Raw genomic sequence first — 16,179 nt, 5'->3', positions numbered from 1 at the left:
CTCGTACTGAGGGCGCATGGAAGCGCACCACTTCCTGGCCCTGTGCGTCTCTGCCATCTTACAATAAGCTGGAAGTCTAGGAAGTCAAGTGTTTTTCAAAGTTCTGTGAGCCACTCTAGCAGATTAACTGAACCTAAGGAACGGTTCATAGGAACTTCCAGTCTAGAGCCAGTTAGTCAGAAGCACAGGTAGCAACCTGAGCTTGCCATTGGCATCTCAAGTGGGGAGCCTGGGGGCAGTAGTCCCCTAGGACTGAGCCCTTAATCTGTGGAATCTGATGCTATCTGTGGGACAGTAGTGTCATAATGAGTTGAATTCTCATACACCAAGAGTGTATCCAAGAGTTGCTCGTTGGGATGGGGAACCCCCCCATATACACACACACACATTGGAAATTTGGACCCGAGAATACCCCTATTTATCCAGGCATCCACATGAAAAATTACCTCAGCAGAAATTGACCAAACCAACAAAATTTAATTTAATGTCGTTTGATTAAAAGTTAAAGATTATCTTCATAAGCACAGGATGGAGAAATCACGCTTAGGGACAGCTTTGGTATAAAGGAGTGTGGTGGAGTGGGTTAAGGATGAATGTGTATGACAGAATCTTAATGTGAGGCATCAGTGGAATGTATTTTTGTAATAAAGAGGTGAATGACCTGTATCAGCCAGGGCTCCTTAACAGCAACAACAGAAACTGACTCTAGCTAACTTACAAAGAAAAGAGGTTTAATGGAAAATCATCCCTGCTCAGAAAGTTGGCAGAAAGTCTAGAGAGCCAGTTTGGAAATGGGCAAAAACCTGAATGACCTAGGAAGTAGGAACCACAGGAGAGATCTGGTAGCAGGAATGGTGGAGTATGAACCCCATCTGTAAACAGAGGTCCCCACTCAAGAGAAGCATTGCTCCTAGTAGATGTGAGCTAGCCAGCCCAGACCTCAGATAAAGTTCTCGGTTCCCACCTTGCGTTTTAAAGGAACATGCGCAGTTGGAAGAGGTAACCCTGCGAAACCCGGCTTTCACAGAAGACAGTCTGAAAGCCAAACCTGCCTTCTGTTACTCCACAGACTGGAACGTGGACAGTGAGTAGGAGTTCAAGGAGACAGAGTTGAGATCAGTCTGACCAGGGACTTACTAATAAATAGAGCTAATCAGCAGTGGATTTAACAGACGAGTTCATTGGCCACTGCAGTTGTTCAAGGAAAGACTGAATCCTCTCGTGTAGAATATAAAGAAAGGGAACCCTGCGTTAATAGGAAATAGATGAGACAACCTAGAGGGTCCCTCTCAATTCCTTGACTTGTGATTTCAAGCAAGGCTTTTGTAGCTGTTTATTTGCTGGAAATGAATATCCCCTACAGTCATTCCCATCCCCTTCCACACTGTTACTGGTTTGATCAGACAGATAGTTGTTGAGTTATGTCAATATAAGATTAGAGATGCAAAATCATCTACAGTCATTAGTATTATTCTCTTAGAACATACTGTTTATTCATCTTTCCTCTTATAAATATATCATAACCATCCCACAGAAAATCTGGGGAAAAGAAAAGACAAACAGACATCTAGAATCCCAACAACAAAAAAACATGACCACTTGTGACTTTTCTTCCAATTTTTTACTTACATGCATTTTTCTTAAGTGAAAATAGTTCATTTCTTCTGATTGTAGAAATGACACATAGTTGGTATGTTCAGTCACTATAGAAAAGTATTAAAGAAAAGTAAAAGATTATTTAAAATGTCATAACTTCAGACATTTTGGAATACATCCTTTGTGATATGGCTGTATGCATAAATCTGCATATGTTATATATGTAATATTTTATATAAGCAGAATCCTACAATTAGGGGGTTTGTGATCTTTTTATCACTCTATGTCACAGAATCAATCTTATGCCAGTAAATATATAAATATTATCTTTCATAATGACCACAGAACATTCTTTAGGTGGTTGTTCCATAATTTAATAGATATCCTATTAATGAACCCTGAAAACATTTATGCTACAGAGGTGTCCAGGTGGCTCAGTTGGTTAAGCACCCAACCCTTGATTTTGGCTCAGATCATCATCTCACAGTTCAAAAGTTCGAGCCCCAGTCGGCATTATCAGCGCAGAGCCTGCTTGCGATGCTCTCTCTACCCCTTCCCCACTCGTGTGTGGTGTCTCTCAAAATAAACTTAAAAAAAAGAATAAGCTGTGTCCAATTTTTTACTCTTTTGAACAATGAATATCCGTGTACATCCAGCCCTGTGTACTTTTCTGCTATCCTCTCAGGCTATGTTTTTTTCTAATAATTCTAAGGGAATATCAGACCAAAGTCAGGCTAGGGTTGTAAACGGGACAAGAGAAAGCTAGCAAACTCCAGCAGTAGGTGCAGCAAGTGTGTATATTGTGTAAGGGCAGGGAAACTGCAGTTCCTGACTGGCGTGATGCCCATCCCACTAATGGACACTCCTAAAATGTTCTCCAGCACACCCTCAACACAAGGTTCCTGAAACTCGCCACCGGTTATCCGAGTACTAACGGTCCTCCCTCCACCCCCAGCCCCAGTGAACACAGCTCTGCCTTTCCTTCCCTCAAACCTGCGGGCCCCGTTTCTAACTTTTCCCCTGAGACACTGTCACTGCCACGTGTGTTTTTCCCTCTAGGAAAGGAGAATAAAGAAACCTGTTTTTCACCCTCAAGTCTAGCTTCTTACCATCCAAAGAGCAGAGCAAACTCACACCTTGTCAGGCTGGCGCCTGGTGCCCTCTGGGTTAGCCCACGTCGGTACATCTGCCATCAAGGAACCAGCAAGTCAGAAACAGCCCACAAGGACCTGAAGGGCTCGGAGTTAACTCTGGAGGTTTACCTTACTGGAGGTTGGATTTTGAAGTCACTGTGGCAGAGAAGCTAATCATTCTCCCCTTCTTTCATATTAATAGAACCCAAATTTTATTCTGGGTAATAAATAGTATGCTCACCTAAAGGATCATATTTCCCTGTCTCCCTTGACGTTAGGTGTGGCCAGTCATACATAAACTACAGTTATTGGTTGGAGCTGCATTTCGATGGGTTTACCTGGCTGGGAGAGTCAACTTTTTTCCTCTTTCCTCCCTTCTTCCTCCTTCTTGCCTTAACTATGCACTCTAAAACGCTTCTCTAGTCATCCTGGGCCATGAGGGGACCTTGAGCTGGAAATGGGTATCAATACTAGTAGAGACAAAAGGTGGGCCCCTGACAGCCGTGGGTAGAGTCGCTAACACAGTTATCTCTGGACACTCCTTTGGTTGGAAAGAAGCCCGCTTGCTTAAGTCACTCGAGTTTTCTGCTTTATGTATCTAAACTACAACAATCTCAAGTGATTTGAAATACTCTCGGAAATTCCTCAGGACAGGACCATGTTGGAGACCACATCTCTCTGTAAGTTCAGCAGAGCCTTGATTTCCTTCATGATTACAACAAACCTGATCCTTCAGCTGAGTATGAAATGGGAAGAAATGGGTCATGTAAAAAACAAACACAAAAACAAAAAACCTTTCAACACCAAAGTGACAAATCACTCCCTCTCTGTAAGGTTCATAAAAGCTGAGACCACCTGGGGCACCTGGGTGGCTCAGTCGGTTGAGCATCCAGCTTCAGGTCAGGTCATGATCTCGCTGTTGGTGGGTTCGAGCCCCACACAGGGTCTGTGCTGACAGCTAGCTCAGAGCCTGGAGCCTGTCTTCAGGTTGTGTCTCCCTCCCTCTCTGACCCTCTCCTGCTCATGCTGTCTCTCTCTCTCTCCCTCCCTCTCTCTCTCTCTCTCTCTCTCAAAAATAAATATATTTTTTTTAAAGCTGAGACCACCTGAAGAAGAGACGTATTTTACTTTCCTACCTATGCTTATTGGTCTGTAACCAGTCAGTATTGGATAGGCAGGGAGAATGGCCCAGATCATTTAAGTGTGTGTGTGTGTGTGTGTGTGTGTGTGTGTGTGTGTGTGTGTGTACATGCAAATCTCCACACAAATTCTCAATATTTGTTCTTTACAGGTACTCAGTCATCATATTAGAAGTTCCCCAGGGGTGAACTTTCAGGCACTAGGCTAGGTGCCTTGCAGCAGAGACTGGTCACAATGCCAGCTGGGATGCGGCCAAAACTCCCTTCCAGAGAAGTAACCTAAAAGGTGAGTGCTCTTTGCTTTGTCTTTGCCTTTGTTCAACCCCATCAACAGAGACAAGGAAAACTTAAGTCCATCTGACTCATTTGACAAACTTTACTAAACACTATTAGTTCCCAAACCCAGAAAAGTGTTTAAGGGAGGAGATGCCGTTATAATGCCAGATAAACACGGGCTCACAGGCTAGTGAGTAACTAGCCCCAACTGTCAGATTACAAGCAGAGTCTCCAACTAACACAATGGGTGTTAAACAGAGATCTCTTGGGGCCCAGTGGCATATGCCTGGACTGTGTTCATTTTTCAAATAATAGAAATTGAATGCAGTATTTGGTATTTAGAATATCATTAGTTGCCTTTTTTTTTTTAAGCAAATCTTTGTTAAGTGAAGAATTGATCATCTTGGAGCCACTATAGGTCTTGGTCTTGCTCTGCTGACTACAAATTCTAAGCCATCTAGTCCCACCTGGGGAGACTTGGTGCTGAGATAAGGAGACTCTGCCAAATAGCGTGCATTCCACCAATGCTGATGAACACACTCATCTGAGTGGGTGTGGCCTGCAGAGCCTGAAGGGAGTCCCTGGGGCTACTCTCTGCCTTCCCCTCCCTGCTCCCCCTTGCTGGGCCCAGGCCTGTCCCTACACTGCAGTCCTCTGTCTCTGGTGTCTCTGTTGTGGGTGCCTGCTCCCACATCCCTCCCAGCTTTCCTCTTCCCCTTTTTGGGGAAGCATTTCACTCCTCCAACAGGAGGTAACCCACAGAGCCAGCAAGGGTTGGCTGCCCTTCCCCAGAGCACTGAACATCTTGAAGATATTTGTAATTTTACTCACAATGGAGGATATAATTCATTGCTTGCTGAATCAAAGTCCACCAGCTGCCAGAGGATTCCAGAGCCCACTTGAATGATCCCTGAAAGTAAAAACAAAATGAAATGCTTCTACTCTCCCCCTGCCCTCCCTCTAGCACAAATACACACTCTCACAGCTAAGTCATGGGCTTTTGTTATCAGACAGAATAAGCCGCACCACCTCCTGCTTGCCCCTGCCTCCCACTCCTTGTCTCTAAGGAGAGATGGTTCACCTCCTATTTGGGATATACAGACTTTGCAGATGCAGATCGGCCTGGCAGACTGCAAGGTTAAGAGTGAATTACTGTCAGCTATGAGGGACTTGAGGGATAGAGGGAATCCCAGCCAAGGAGAGGGATGCAGACTTTCTCTCCTGTGCAGTTAATCATCTGGAAGTGCCCAGGGAAGGGCTGCTGGGAAGATTAGGTGAGCCTCAGCAGCTTGCTAAGTGTGTGCTCTCCAGCTGGGGCCGCAGGGTCAGGGCAGTCCAACCAAGCCCTCCACCTTGCCTGGACACTGGGGGCTGGGAAAAAGCAGATTGCTAACCAACAGGAGAGACTGTGGGGAATGACCGTCTTTCCCAGCCATCCAGGGCTCACAGGCACTGTTCTGGTGCCAGGTACTCTGGTCTTGACTCTCCCATAGTTTCTAAACACAGAAGCTGACTAAATGCTAATTCCCAACCCTATTCAACAGATGGATTGTTCAGTAGTAACAGTTGCTGCCTTGTACTGAAGGCTGCCTATATAGCCTACCGTTGACCATACATACACCATCTTATTCAATCCTGATGGCAGAGTTTTGAGGCCGGGCACCGTGCTTATCCCATTTTTACGGATGAGGAAAGGAAGGCTCAGAGAGACTCAGTGACTTGCTCAAGGTCACACATTTGTCCAGTGATGGAAACAGGATTTGAACTCAGGCCTGTCTGATTTAGAACTCACTGTTTGCAACCACCAAACAGTTTCTGCACCTCCCCAGAAACAGAAGGAAGCCTCATGAGATAAAGTATTCTTTGAACTGAGAGCAAGAGGAAAAGGTTTTATTCCTCTGAACACATGGTAGATTGCCTCTGCCTTAGTGAAAATCACTGTAAAAAGAACTAGGAGACGAATCTGTGGCTCAGACTACAGCAGCAACCAGCTATGTCCTTCCAACACTGTCTGAGTTTTCTTTCCCTACTCTCATGCTCAACTTCGTGGCTTCTTACATCTTCCTATTCCTCTGTGCGCGTGTTTGCTTGTCTTTTATTATGGTATTTGTTTTCAGTGATCCTGCACAAATCCTTCATAGAATGAGATGGGAAATAGAAATATGGAAAAGGACAGGTAGATGCACAGAAACGTGGTACATAGGTGGATGGTTGCTCTGATAGATGGGTGGATGGATGAACAGACAGAGAGATGGTTGAAGAGATGGACAGACAAATGAACAAATATGTGGACAGATAGATGAACAAACAGATGGAGAACCGAGTGATCAGGCAAATAGATGGACAGACAGATAAATAGATGGACAGAGCTACCCTGATCCATGTGTAGACTGACTCTGACTGGCACCCATACCAGCTGCCTTGGCCCTCTGAGCTGCCCACAGGGTAGCTGCCCCTGTGAGGTCTTCTGAGGTCATAGCAGCTCGGGACCTGGCTCCCATCCCTGGTCAGTAAGGAGCAGCAATGGCTTCACACCAACCCAGGACCTCTGTCCAGCTGACCTCCTCTCCCAGACCTTGCTCTACTGCCCTGGTGCTTGTCTCCCCCGTTCTCCGTCCCCCCGAGGGGACCCAACCCTTTCCGTGTGGCCGACAGTAACTTCCCTGGTTTTCATCTTCTGTGCATGGATTCCTTTCTGCACTCCGCCCCCATCTGCCAGACTGGAAGAACTCTGAGGACAAGAAACACATCTCTCACGTCTGCTTGCCCAGCATTTACCTCAGTGCCTGTTGATGAAAAGGTAGAAAATCATCTCATGAAGCCCATCATGAGTAAGTGCAAATCACAGGCTTCTGTGCTTGATGAAGTTTCTTTAGCCTCTTTGATCCATTTCACAAAACGCGTGCAGTGCTCAACATCTGCAACTAGAACCATTATTTATGAGAATTTCCCGGTGCCACCGTAATAATGTCAATTGATTGAGTGCTTACTGAACACCTTACACAATAACAGTAACGATAGAGCGCTCACTCCTGATCTGAGTGCTGTCAGACAACCTGCTCAAGCTCACACTTTCATAAGAGGCAGAGCTGGGCATCCCATCTTTGTCCAACTCTCAGCCCATGGTCTTAACCCCCAAGTCATGGGAGCACTTTAAGGGGATAAGTGGCGTGAGCCTCCCTAACCTTGTGGAAAATCGTTAGGGGTTTAGTGGGCACCTCCTGACCAGTTCTGACCACACAGACCACACACACCATCTCTCTAATGAGTCAAGGACTGCTAACGTCGTCCACAGAAACACAAGCTGCTGTGGCTCACGGGGGCATTTCCCAACCAATTAGTGACCTGCCACTCCCGCTCAACTCCCAAAGCCACAGTGAGGAAGGACGCCTAGCTGGAAAGTCAAGGCCTCTGTTCATGGCAGGCATTCATTGATTTTGTGATATGCCTGAGTAACTTAACTTCTGTGAGCTTCAGTTTCCTCATCTGCAAGGGGTGGGGGGCAGTAACATGGGCCTCGGGTCCTGCACAGGGCTGTTGTGAGAATCACATGAGGGACAGAGAGTGGGAGCCGCCTCGGAGTGAGGGCAGCTCCACTCAGCTCTGCTAGAGCCCCTCGGAAAACACGGCCTAGTTGGGTGACTCACACGGGCTTCCCAAATGCATTACAGATCATTGTTAGGAAATACCAAGTGGTGTCCGAGAGTCCAACCAGCCCCAAAGGTTCCTCTCAAGGCTGGTGCGCAAACCACAGTCTGTCACCGCGGGCTCCGGGCCACTTGGCTCCAGGGCTGCAAACGCCTCAGGCTCGCTCATTCAGACTTGGTTTGACCACAATCATATTAAATATTAAATCATCTGGTGGCACTCGCGTAGAAAACACTATGTCAGGCATTAGCTATTCTGCCTTTTGTTACTATCCATAACAATTTCCTAAGCAGTTAGAATGCTCCAAGGCTTGAGGCCAAGGCTTAACAAGAAATTATATCTAGCCTAAAGGAACTTTGTCCCACTTTCACTGGAAATTAAAACTCAGTCCCCAGATACTAAAAATTGTGTTCCTTCATGCTCTTGGCAAGCAAAAGGCTCCACAGCAAAGGCAGGCCCTCTGCCCTCAGAGGGAGGCTCTCAGTGCCGTTCGTCCCACAGCAAGTCCTGGCCCGGCTTCTCTCTTCCCTCAGGCTCCCCCTCCTGCAGCTGAGCAGAGCCTCTACCCCACCTAGAGCTGTGCTTTTCTAACCCGGAGTCAGTCACCTTAACCAGGGACTCACCAGCAGTGGGACAAACTGACATCATGAGCCCTCTCCTGGCATGCCTGGAGAAGTACACAAAATCACCCGTGCCCATGACCTCCAGTCTGGGAGTCCCGGGAAGCAATCAGACAAATCTAGAGTGTGGTTCTAAGAGACCATTGGCTCAAACTCTGCGAAAGTGTCAATTCTGTTTTTAAAGAGGGTGCAAGACTGTCTTTTTTTAGTTTATTTATTATGAAAGAGAGAGAGAGAGAGAGAGGGAGAACGCGTTGGGGAGGGACAGAGAGGGAGGTAGAGAGAGAATCCCAAGCAGGCTCCACACTCAGTACAGTACTTAATGCGGTGCTCAGTCCCATGACTGTGAGATCAAGACCTGAGCCAAGATCAAGAGTCGGTCTCTCAAACCCACTAGGCCACCCAGATGCTCTAGTGAAAGACTGTTAAAAGGAGATTAAAGAAATATAACAAAATCCAAGCCTGAATTGTATTCTGGTCCCCCCAAAACTGCCCTTAAAATTCTTGAGGATAATTGGAGAAGTTTGCATATCAGATGATTCTGTCAGGTGAAAGTTAGTTTTCCTGGAGGGGCACGAGGGTGATGTAGTTACGCTGCAGAACGTGCTGACTCTCAAAAGGTGTGTCCAGGGCTGAAGAGAGATGGTGTCTACAACTGTCAAGTACATATACCAGTCCACGCTCAGTCTTCACAGGCCCCCACTTGCAAATCCGTCTGCTTGCTAAGATTTCTTTATAACCCCCAAATCAGTACTGCTTTGGGGTTCCCTGCAGACGCGTGAAAACTGAGGTGCACAAGGTGCACATTCCCAGCAGAGGTCAAACAAGGAGACACCCTGCCTTCCTTTCACTTGTTTCGTGCCGAAGACAAGTTTCTCTTCCATGGTCTATTTAGTGTCGTGTTTTCCACATTTTTTGTAGGGTTTTGGGGGATTTTTTGGGTTTTTTTGTTTTTGAGATTTTTGCTTTTAAAATATTTTTTAATATATATTCATTTTTGAGAATGATAGAGGCATGGTGTGAGTCGGGGAGGGGCAGAAAAAGTGACAGATACAGAATCCAAAACAGGCTTCAGGCTCTGAGCTGTCAGCACCGAGCCCGACGCAGAGCTCAAACTCACTATCCATGAGATCATGACCTGAGCTGAAGTCAGATGCTTACCCAACTGAGCCAACCAGGAGCCCCCAAATTTTGCTTTTTAAAATGACCCCCAGCATAGTGCTCAAGTGCTGGCTAGTGACCCTAAGTGCAGGAAGGCTGTGACGTGCCGCATGGAGAAAATGCAGCTGTCACATAAGCTTTGCTCAGGCATGAATTATATAATGCTTTTGGCTGTGAGCTCAGTGCTCATGAAACAACAACATATAGTTAAGAAAGTGTCTTTCAACAGAAGCATGCATAAAACAAGGTTAATGAAAATGTGATTCGAGGCTCACAGGAACCCTGTGTTTCCCCTAGGAACAATTATTTAGTATTTAGTAATTCAGTATTCACTGCAGCTTTATAGAATGTAACTACTGTGAATAAGGGAAATGGATTGTGTGTGTGCGCGTGTGTACGTGTACATAAATACACATGTATACATGTGCACAGATGTGTTATTTTCACATAGAGAAAGTGTGCATAAATGTAACAAAATGGTAACAGTTTGTGACTCTAGATGAAGAGGATATGGATGTTCTTTTTCTGCTCTTTTATTTTTCTGTGGATTTAACTTTTTCAAAAGAAAATGTTGGAAAAGAACACACATACTCATACACAGACTGTGGCTTGTGACCTGTGAATGAGCTATAAGATCAATTTAAAGAGTCTACCAGCATTTCTGTAATGAAAGAGGGTGGAATCGGATGGGATGGGATGGAGGAGGGTAGGATAGAAAAGAAAATATTAGGGGCCCCTGGGTGGCTCAATCGGTTAAGTGTCCGACTTCGCTCAGGTCATGATCTGACAGTCTGTGAGTTCGAGCCCCACTTTGGGCTCTGTGCTAACAGCTCAGAGCCCGGAGCCTGCTTCAGATTCTGTGTCTCCCTCTCTTTCCGTCCTGCCCCTGCTCACACTCTGTCTCTCTCTCCCTTCTCTCAAAAATAAACATTAAAAATTTTTTAAAAAAAGAAGAAAAAATATTAATATACCTCATGCATGTTTTGTGAAACTTGTTTCGGGTAGGGTCTATGTCTGCTGGCTTGTAAAGTAAAATGTTTGTCTTATTATGACAGTCCAAAAAAATTTGCAAGTCTCAGGCTGATAGAACTGAAGACACCCACCTAATACCCCCCTTCTCCTCCTTTTTCTCTGAAAAGTGCTTCTGCGCCAGTGCTGTCCCTGGGGGGGAATTCTTCTCCTTCCCCATCCAGCCCCCTGTGCAGACTGTGCGTCCTCCGTCTCTGCTCTCACCCTGTCCACTCTCCTCTGCTCTCTCCTGCTTCACTGCTCCCTGTATGACCGTCTAGAATCATGCTTGTTCTCCCCATGACCAGTTCCTTGGTCCTGATACATTTTGCTCTAGGCCTCTGCTAAGGCACGACTCCATCATCAGGACCTTGAACTTGCCTGTGATCAGTGCACCATGGAGGTGGTCACAGGACGTGTAAGGGCAGAGAGGGATCCGTCACCCAGGACCTGTGGACATGGAATTGGCATCAGGGAGCCCAAGGCCCCAGACAGCTGTGCTCTCCTTACCCCCTGGGCCAAAAGATCTGTTCCCCTCCTTCTTTCTGCAGGTTTGCTCTCCCTCCCCACTCTCACCTTGCAGGGCAGACCTCTCTGTAATGGCTATTACTCTATAGAATCTTGTAATTCAAATGTTCATGATCATCTATCCATGGTTTCTGAGTCTCTTGGTAACAAGTTTGGAGAGAGAGTGTGTGTGTCATTGTTTGCTGTCCGGCTGATGCACCAGCTATCTTTAGTCAATTAAGGGACAAATTAGAAGGGACTAGGAAACAGGGTCTTGTGGCTCAAATATGGCCACATAAGCCCACCCCTGTCATCAGTGGCCATCAGAACTGGGAAGACAACATGAAATACTTCCACGACATTCCTACACACATAGTGCAGCGTGAAAGTGAGCAAAGGTCCTGGAAGTTGCGGCTTACAAAAGCTCAGCCTCCATAGAAAACTCTGCTCTCCTCACCTATTATTAAATCATGACGAAAGATAACAAACTGCCCCGCACACCTTTGGATGAAGTCGGACAGAAAGCAAGCTAGTGCGGGCACAGAAAGACGAGTTGGTCGCACAGTGGAAGGCAGGCAGGCGGGGTTGCTGTCTTAATCTTTTACTAACAGGCCATGTGACCTCAGGCAGATCCTTCTCCGTCTATGGGTATCAGTTTCCCTATTCTGTATAGTAAGAAGGCTGGATCGTAGACTCTCTTCTTGCTCTGAGACTTAATATGTTTACAAGTGGCCCTCACTCGGCTGTCACTGACCAGCAGTCTCATGTAAATGGATTTCACAATCCCAGGGCAACTGAGAGCAAGCCACGCATGGGCTTGCCTGTGGAGGAGTTGGTGACATATCCCCCAGGGTCCGAGCAGCCTTGTTTACGTGGATTCTGTTTGCAGTGGCCCAATATCCTTATGACGTGGGCCTCTGCCTTGTCCAACACAGTGTTTCCTCGCAGATCAGTCTGGGAAAACACAGCAAGTGGCTGCTCCTCAGCCAGGGAGAAACAAATGAGACCCTCCAGGCCGAGGTTCCCTGCAGGAAGCAAATATTTGGCATTTGTGCATTAAGAATAGCCACTGGTGGTTTGCTGGCGTGGATTCTGAAAGGCCCGAGTATGTGGTGCGTGAGAAGACGGTGTGTTCCGGATTTGTCAAGCCTCTCTGGCCTCTCATTGATTTAATATTCACTGTTTGAAAACTGCCGTAATTCTGGGCACCCCACTAAGCTCTGTGCCCACCCCCTGCCCCTGAAGCCACCTCTGTCCTCCCTGCTGGGTCTCTCTCTCCCACCAGCTGCCTACCATCCATAATTTTCTGGTTGAAGCTCAAACTAGAGTCTCCTGAGATGGACTGAGCAATTGCATTTGGCACACTGTTGACCGGCATAATTGTATTGCTGCTGTTGTGTTTAAGTCTTGAATTAACTGTTGCCTTTGAAATTTCGGAGTCTCCGCCACGTTCTGGTTATCTGTCACCGCATAACAAACCACCCAGACTTAGTGGCATAGGACGCAACCATGTCATGTTTATGCAGGTCAAAAATTTGGATGGGGGCCGGCTCGGAGGGGCTGGTCTCTGCCTGCTCACCTCTGGAGCTTCTGCAGGCAAGACCCAAACAGTGGTGGCTGCTGCCAAGAGAAAACTGTCACCCATGTTCCCAGGATTAGTCCGGGCAAGCCTCCCCTCCCCAGTTGTTTAAAACATATTGAAAGATAGTATTTGTTTAAGATCCAAATTTGTATTTTTTTAAATTTTTTAATGTTTATTTTTGAGAGGGAGAGACAGAGACAAAGACCAATGCAAGCAAGGGAGGGACAGAAAGGGAGACACAGAACCAAAGCAGGCTCCAGGCTCTGAGCTGTCAGCACAGAGCCCGATGTGGGACTCAAACCCACGAACTGTGAGATCGTAAGTCAGATGCTTAACCAGCTGAGCCACACAGGCACCCCCAACATTGTATTTTTTTAATGAAGGCAACCACACTGGCTTGTAAATAATTCCACTCACCACCACCCTCACAGGCAGCACTGGTAAAAACCCCTGTTTTCAGGGTCTTCATAGTGGCATAATTGTGAGGTTCCTGGGAAATAGCCCCGGGTTACCTCGAAGCTCCTGGTCTACACAAATGAAAAGAAAGCCTTCTGGGTCATTCTAAAGGCTGACCCCAGCTTCTTCTCCACCTGGTTTTCCTGCTCAACACTCCCTGGTTGTTCTTTTTTTAATGCAGATTTTCTGGATCCCTAGACCTTCTGTGACAGATTTTAATGAATTTTGCAAAAGAGCAGAAATATTGGCATTTTCTCAAAATTTTTATTCTCATCCCCAAGTATCAGGCTCCAAGCTATCTATTTCATCAATGCCTGTGGCTTTCATAAATACCTCGCATTCCTCTTCCAATGTGTCATAATCTAACAAGTTTATTGTTACACTTCACATTTCATCCCATTAATGGGACCTAGGAACCATAAATTTGGGATTGCATAATTATCAGTGGGCTCATAAGACTTTTGTTTGCTTAAATGCAAAATGCTTTTCATACTTTCAGTGAGTTGAAATGACTCTTGTAGTACGGTACCAGATTAGACAAATCCCTCATAAATTTTATGCTTCCTTTTGATGTTACATTTCTTTTACTAAGTGGGCAAAAGTGGTCAGTGTTACTGAAAATGATTTAAAGTCTTCAGTAAAGCAGGGACCACAGAATTCCACTTGTGCCTGTCCTGTCCCAAGGACACCAAAGCCAGCTCCCTCATCAGCTGGGGAGATGGCACAGATAACTGTTCTCACACAGGCCATGGCGTGAGACAGACCCAGGTTCAAATCCCTGCTGCCGATCTTTGGGAAACTCTGGGTCTTAGTTCTAGAATGAGGATAATGGTGTCTCTACCTCACAAGGCTATCGAGAGAATTAAATGCCTCCTTAACGTCCTGCATGGCTTTCGTGGCTTAAGTTGTAAAGTGAGAAAGACCTAGGTTCAAATCCTGACACCAGGACTTACCAGTTGGGTGACCTTGGGCAAAGTCAGCCTTAACTTCTTTATCTCGTCTCGAAACTGGGACTGGTAACGAGGGCTATTTCGTAGGTTGTTGCAGCAGTATAAGTGAGGCGCAAGTACATGTAGAGCGCCAGAGCAGCGCCACACATGGGGGAGGCCTTGATGGTTATGAGCTCCTCTCCCTGCCTTGGTTCATGTGCTTCTGGACCTACTGCGCCTGCATCACAGCCTTGTCTTACTCCTGGCTTTCTGGGGCCCGGAGTTGCAAGCATTCTGCCCATGCGTCAGAACGGGGAGTCCCCATATCCAACACCAGGGCCTGGTCCAGGGGGTGACAGCCCCTTCACAGCACGTGGTAGGCTCCCATGTGCTGTTATCCGCTGCTTGGGCAGAAGCTCAGGGACACTGAGAGCTCAGCCTCAGTTTTGCAGCAGCCTCAGGCTCCGAGAGGGAAGAGGCTGCCCTAGGGTGGAGAAACCTCTTTTCTGCAGCCTGCAAGGTTGCTGTGACCGAAGGAGGGTCTGCAGCAGAATCTGGAGGAGGAGAAACAGAATCAGAGAGCAGTGGCCCCTCCTCATTCTCTCCCACAGCTCGGTTTTGACGGCTCTGAAACCAGGTGCCCACCCAGGCTACTTAGCCGCTGCGTCCACCAGCACAGCGTCGCTTTGTCTCAGTTTGGAAGGTGTGCCTGCTTTATGCTCAGACCTCAGGAAAGAGCTTGGAGGAAACGTTCTAGGAGGTGGCTTCTGCAGGGTCACCCAGCTCGTTGGAGGCAGTACGAGAACTGAAAGTGAGGTCCCACTAAGGAAGCTGGCCGTAGGGTGTGTGCCCCGCTTCTGTGGGCCCAGGGAGAAAGGCAGATCCTGGAGGAGGCGAGGCGGCTGCATATACCGTATATGTGTGTATATGTGTGTACACACCCACGCACAACTTATGCATAACCTTGTCCATAACTACGGTTTATCAGACATTCCTCAAGTGCTAGATCCTATGAGGCTGTTGTTATCATTATTCTTACTTTACAGTTAAGGAAACTAAGTTCAGGGATTTGAAGCAACTTGCCCAAAGTCCCACAGCCACTAAATAACGGAGCCAGAATTCGAATTCAGGTCTGGGTGTTCCAAAGACTGGCTAATCACCTCCAAGAAACTCTTCTCTCTCAAATCCAGGAGTGAGGAATGAGGATGGAGAAGGGAGGCTGCTGTCAGTCATGGTAATGATTCCCCAGAAGCTTCTTGAAAGTCTACGAAGCGAGCAGTCAGAGAAGGGGAGATAAAGCCATCCACGGCCTTGGGAGCGAAGCGGTGTCATCACGATTAGGTGAGAAGCACGGCCAGGTGAGGGGAGCTGGGCCCGGGACAGGGGGGCCAGAGCCTCGGGAGCGAGGTCTGGAACAGCAGCGGGCAGAGCCAAGTAGAGGCGTCACGGCGGAGGGGGGGTGCACACAGGGGAGTGTCTGTGACCAGCTGAGAGCCATACAGATGCCAGAATGGCCCAGGGACTTTCTGGCTTGCTCTGGTGGTGTCTTTTCTCCCTTCATTAGCTGGCCAACAAGATCTTATAAATAGCAGGAGGAAGTCAAGTCGTCGAGTTACTTGCAAGGTACAGAGTGCTAGTGACAGCACGATGCCTATTTCATAAGTAATTTTTTAACCTTAAAGACAGCTCTGGGGTCAGGAGCCAGTGCCCCCCAGTTTACCTACGAGGAAATGGTGTAGAAAAGCTGAAACACAGATTACTGGGTAGCAGACTGAAACCACCTCCTTTCTCCTACACCACACAGTCTGGGCAAAATGTTTTCCATCTACCTCCCTGCCTGCCCTCAGTTGTGGACATGTCACCTGGCTCACTTACACTCCTCAGCCGAGAGCTTCCCTAGGGCTCTATTGTCATTCCTCCCCGCTCCGTTTCTTTAGGACGTCCCCTCCCCTGCCTCCCCTGCAGCACTGCTCAAGCATCTCCCTACAGGGTAGGCGATGGCCTCACCTCCCGCCAGAACTCGCCAGGCTCCAGCGGGCCAGCCTCTGTCAGGCCCAGCGGGTGATAGATTGGCCTTCTCGCTGGAGTTGGACCAAGAATTTCTCCCTCCCCCTTTGCCAGAAT

Source organism: Suricata suricatta, chromosome 11 (genome assembly GCF_006229205.1).
Source record: "Suricata suricatta isolate VVHF042 chromosome 11, meerkat_22Aug2017_6uvM2_HiC, whole genome shotgun sequence".
Lineage (NCBI taxonomy): Eukaryota > Metazoa > Chordata > Mammalia > Carnivora > Herpestidae > Suricata > Suricata suricatta.
The sequence above is the reverse complement of the archived record's forward strand: the minus strand, read 5'-3'. Positions refer to the sequence as shown.